Genomic DNA, 6000 nt, shown 5'->3' with positions numbered 1-6000 from the left:
TTAACTAAACAAATTAAAATACAATAAATACAAAATAAATAAAATTTCTTCAATGTCATTTTTAGTTAATGACTTAAAGCATAGCCACTTTACTTTTGAAAACCTTGTCATTCTGATTAAATGTAGCGCAGATGAATTTAAGAACATTTTAGTTTACAAAAATATTTGTTGCTTTGCTTTCAATTAAACATATGAGCTGCTTCTTTTTGTTATTTATAGAAAATGGACAGGCTGAAGAGCTTTACCAAAATATCAAAATTAATAGTCTGCCATATTGTTGTACAATGGCAATGAACCACTGTAAACCTCAGTCCATGAAGAACTTCTTCTGTTTGACTAAATTCAGGTTTCTCCAGCAGCTTTCTACTGCTTTTAAGACACTGACTGCTAATCGGTACATCACAGAGCCCCAATACAACACAAGCAAAGAGTTAAAACTTGAAATAGTGATGTGTGTCTCACACTCCATGGTCGTTTCTCAGTTTGATACTATCATTGAAGAATCTATTGACTGCTAAAGGTGAATTAAACATAGATTTAATACTTCACTTTACAAAGTAGAAATATTCATAAGGTAATTTTGTAGACCCCATAAACTCTCAGAACAGGCATCCTTGTTTTATTTTTTATTTTTGTTTATAGAATCAAACACTCAAACAGCCACTTCCCAGACCATCTTCACAATATACGTCACATTATGCTCCACATCTGCTTAGATGATGTTTCAGTAAAACAAAGAAAGCCCCCTGTGCAATGAAGACCAACCTAGGGAAGCTTCTTGTGCCTCTTCTCTGCTTTTGTTATGCCTTTAACAAAGTCAAGCTGTCCCTTTGCTTCTGCCAAGCTTTGTGCTGCAGCCATTTTCCCAAAAAGAAGCCATCTCTTGGGCAAAGATGCTGTGCTGATATACAGAGCAGATTACCTCTGCTGGACATGTTCATAAACAGCAACCACATGGTGCAACAAATAATGAGAGCCATGATGACAACCACAGGCCTGATGAGAATCTTAATTTGACTCAGTCCTATGGCGGTGGGCATTCATGTCATTCCTCCCTCGCCATCCCATGATCCACCTCTCTAAAGTCCTCTCAGTCCTTATATCTTTCTTTACAGACATGCAGTGATAACACTTAGGCAAGTCTAAGTCATAAAGAAATGAAGAACACTTCATAAAGCATCAGGTCCTGTCACTATATGAAGCATTTGTACTTTGGATTCGTATATCGTAACTGTATTGGAATGAAGGATGTGAAATTTACAATCTGCTACTGTCTCAAAAAATAAATAAATTACTTGTTTCTATGGTGTCTCTGTCTTGTTTTTTTTTTTTTTTTTTTTTTTTTTTTCAGAAATAGCCTGACAACAAAATTATTTTCGACCCCCAAAATTCATCCTTCTGACCTGCCTGAGGAGGTTGGCACAGGCTCATAACAACCAGGAGTATAAAAACAGGACTGTGGAAATAATACGATGATTCATGAGTATTCTCAAAACATATTTGGGAGCGTTTATTTTACTAATTTCTCTTACTTAAGGAAATAACTTCATGTCTGAAGTCATCAGACACGAACATGTATTTCAGAGAAGTCAAATCAAAACTGAAATGATCCAACTACTGCATTTGTTCTCAGGGGGGAAAAGAGATTGTCAGCATGACTAAGTTTCACTATTCCAGGAATTTGCGCTGTACAAATTCTGCATCTGTACAAAAAGTTCACAATGAATCATTCTGGGAAAAGAGTAAATGGTGCATAAAGGCACCTGATTTTCAAATTATACAGTTCAGAGCCACTGAGTTATTAAAATCCTAAAAGATTTCCATCTCTGACAACTGTTTCAGGAATCTTTTTTTCTGAGCAAATTTACTTTCAGGTTGATATGACTCACATTGAACAAAGAGAATGGTTATTCTCTTTATTTAAAGCCGCCTTAGTCTGTTACTGAAAACGTGCTGTCATTACATGCCAATTATTGTGACAAATCTACAGAACGCAGCAGAAAGCAAGCAGGGAATGCAGAGAGGCAAGCCATGTTTTAAAGCTGCCTGTCACATTAAAGCTTTACTGAAAACTCTCCTCTGTCTCTGTTTATCTCACATTTTGCTGCTTTTCCTGTTACTAATATCCCAGCCAAGCCGGATTGTGGTATCCGACGGGGACGCTCACCGTGCACAAACTTAAGATCCCAACTGAAGTGACGAGAGAAAAGACGCAGTGGGTAAGTGAATGTCATTCCAAATATGTAATGACATTATTCTTAATCACTGTCTCCCCAAACAAACCTCCTTTCCAACTCGTGGAACCGCTGAAACCACATCCTGGTGTTTTTCAACAAAATGCTAACCTGGTGACAGCTCTCGAAATGTTTCGTGGCATTATGTACCACTGTGATATGTTGTGCAATTGCTAAGCCCGGCGGTATCGTCTGTCTGTCAGTAAGCGCAGCACGATAGAGTGCAGGAGGCGAGACGAAGTAACCGAGAAAGAAAAGCAGAGGGAGGAAGGCTTCTCCACTTTGAGACGCTTTATGTAATCTAGACAATAGAGAACAGGAAAAGAGGTCATGGGTATGTCTAATCGTAAAAGACGAGCACAAAACTCTTAAGTTGCACACACTGCACACCCAGATGCAGACATAGGTATGAATTCACAAGCACAAAAAGTCAGCGGAAGGATTGTGAGCACCGACAGCGATCCATCAACGTTGAACCCATGTAAACCTATATGCTGTGTAACCCTAACACCAGATATGTCACAGAGCTGTCTGCCGTCTGTGCTCTCCCACTGTCTAAAGCCCACCACCTGAATGTTGCAGGACCTTTCCAAAACATCTACAGTAAATCACTGACTACACAAACAGGCCTGCTGTATAATTTATGCCTATTCAGCTCCTACTTTTGTGATTTAAAGCGATTGCTTCAGCAGAGCGGCCTCCAGGTGCAGCTCTTCTCCCACGCATATTCACAGCAAGTAAATCCGTCGCATGCACACTGATCACAGGAAGCGTGATGTTGGTTTTCAGGATATCTGACACACAGGGAGTTAGACTTTAGGAGACATAACTTTTTTTTCCAAGGATAATTTTTATGTGACAAATGGCATGTGAGGGATGGGGAGCAGTTTTTCCTCTTTTCCCTGCTGAAACTTTGACTTCAGCATAATTTTCTGTTTCTGCATGTTCAGTTTTGAGCAGCAGTCAAAACTCTTCTTTTGGTTCAGCAACTGATACGACAGAAATCTATTGATTTTGGAAAACATAACGGTGCTGGAGGAAGGGGCATTATAGTTGAACAAAATAGCTTTTGTCTAAAGTTGAATTGAAAAAGTATTCACTCACCATCAACTTTCTCACACTTAGTCCAGCCACATACTTCAATTTATTTTAATGTCAATGTTTATGCAGTAATTGATTGGTTATAATATTTTTTTTCATAAATAACAACCTAACATGTTTGCTACAATTGAATTCAAACACACAAAATATGTATTTTGTAGAATCACCTTCTACAAGTTTGTTCCCATGTCGCTACCAAATTTATATATATAGATTTGAAATTTCCAACCATCTTTTTGTTGTTGTTGTTGTTACAAGTTCTCTTAAGCTCAGTGAGATTGGATAGAGAGCATGAGTGATTATTTGTCTTCAAGTCTGGCTGCAGATTCTGCATTCAGACTGGGCCAATTCAATCGACTGAACAGGCTTTGATCTAACCCAGTGTTTCTCAACCTTTTTCGGGCCAGCGCCCCCCTAGCCTTTATCCAGGTCCCTCACCGCCCCCCTCCAAAGAATTTGTAGATTACTTTGCACTGACAATTATTTTATCATCAATGTTACTATCATTATTGTAGATGTTTTGAATCGGCGCACCGATTATGTTTTCCGTACACTTCAGCGCCCCTTACGCTCCTTCACCTCGCGCACATAACGAGGTAAATGTAGCGAGTTTTGCCCTAAACGTATCGGCGTCTGGAGGAGGGGGGCTGGGGGGGGGGGGGAGGTGAGCGTATGTTTCTACGCTCCTTTGTGGGGTTGTGCCGATTTATGTTTTCGCATCTACCTGAATAATGTGTAGTTGCGCCCCTGCCCATGGCACTTCAACAATATTATTTTACCTTTTATCTGGAAATAGTGTCTGTTTATTCTTGCCATACAGTCCTCTGCATTAATTATTGCTCGAAAGGTCTTGCCATACCAGTTTATTCCTCCGTATTTACTTTAGTTTCTTAGTTTATTCTTGCATTTTGTTTTTCATTCATTTCCATTTAGTTTCATTTGATTAGTATTATCCTCTCCTTGTTTATTGCTATGTTCACTTTAGTTTCTTTCCTGTTGCTACATTTATTTTATTGTTTATTGATCATCAGTAATATTCATTCATCACCTGCTGCGCCTCGTAATCGTCATGTGTTTCACATCATATGTTGATTTTTCACTGTTCAGCGTCGGATTCTCTGTTTTTATGCCATAATTCACATCTAGTTCGTCGCTCCGTTTTGCCCGCTTCTCATGTTTCAGAATTTTGCGCAATGTGCGCGGCGTTTTTTTTTGTTGTTTTTTTTAACTCCCTAAGGTGCAGGGCGGTCGGGAAACATATCGATGGGGAAAAGGCAGACAGACATAAAACTTTTAAAACAACGGAAACAATTTCGGTGTTCTGATTATTGAAATTTAAATGTGCTGGTACCGTTGTTCCATCAAACCCGTTTCATGTCGGACCACTTGCAGCACCGGTGTTAACGCTATAACATGAACGCTCTCTATCGTGATATCACCCATGGAGGGATTTCTTGATTTAAATGGGTTCATTTTTCAGAGGGATACAATGTGAGGGTATCGTGATTTTAGTAATTACATGTTTATAAGAGCGATTTTCTGTTGTCCTTCCATGGAAGCGGGCAGCTTTCAAACGGAAATAAAACACTTTTTAATATAAATTGCTGCTTTGACATGATCACAGAACTGCCTAAACATATGTAGCCTACATAAATACCAGACAAAGTGAATCACAGCAGCGTCAGCCGGTAATGCTGAACTGATGCGGAGCGGAGCTGCGCCATGAAGCTAAACACTGAATAGAAGAAGAGGTGCCATCGATACAGTTGCAGCCAAGCATGATTTAATGTTACACAATACAGTTTTATCAAGTTGCTCAAAGTCTAAACTGGTATTGTTGTGGATTTAAGGTGTAAAGTTTACCTTCGACTAAACGCCCCCCAAAGGCATCCCAGCGCCCCCCTTTTGTAAAAATGTCCGCCAGCGCCCCCTGCTGTCCTCTGAACGCCCCCTGGGGGGCGGTACCGCCCACGTTGAGAACCGCTAATCTAAACCATCACTACTCTGACTGTATGTTTAGGTTTGTTCTGCTTGAAGCCCAACCTCTTTTTCTGCAGGGTTTCCCTTTATTAAGCTCCAAATGTCCCACAGCTCCTCCAGAATTAAATTGGGCCTCTTGGCTGCTTCTCTAATTATTTTAGTTTTTTTTTGTTTTTGTTTTTTTTTGTTTTTTTTGTTGGTTTTTTTGGTTTGTGAGTTCAGGTGGCCGGTTATGTCTTGAACTTGTACCATATTAGATTTTCAAAAGATGGATTGAGCAGTGCTCTCTGGGATGTTCAATGCCTGGCATATTGATTTATAACCTAATGATGCTATAAACCGCTCCATAATTTTCCAATTACTGTGTTCCTTGGCCTTGGTGATGCAGTTTGCTCACTAATGTTCCCTAATAAACCTCTGAGGCCTTCACAGATAAACTGGATTTATACTGGGGGAGAAAACATTGCCCACATATGTGTACCAACCGGATGACTTTTGAAGAAAACTGGTTGTGTTGAACATTACGATGATGTTTTCAGAGCAGAGGGGCCTTAATTTATTCCACAATTTTTATATCTTTATTTGCACACAAAATAAGTTTGGAGATCATTGATGATTTTCCTCCAACTTCGCAATTCAACGAGTCAACAGAGTGAAAAAAAATACAACTAAAGCAACAATATGA

Source organism: Poecilia reticulata, chromosome 22 (assembly GCF_904066995.2).
Source record: "Poecilia reticulata chromosome 22, P_reticulata-male-v2, whole genome shotgun sequence".
In the NCBI taxonomy this organism is placed as follows: domain Eukaryota; kingdom Metazoa; phylum Chordata; class Actinopteri; order Cyprinodontiformes; family Poeciliidae; genus Poecilia; species Poecilia reticulata.
The sequence above is the reverse complement of the archived record's forward strand: the minus strand, read 5'-3'. Positions refer to the sequence as shown.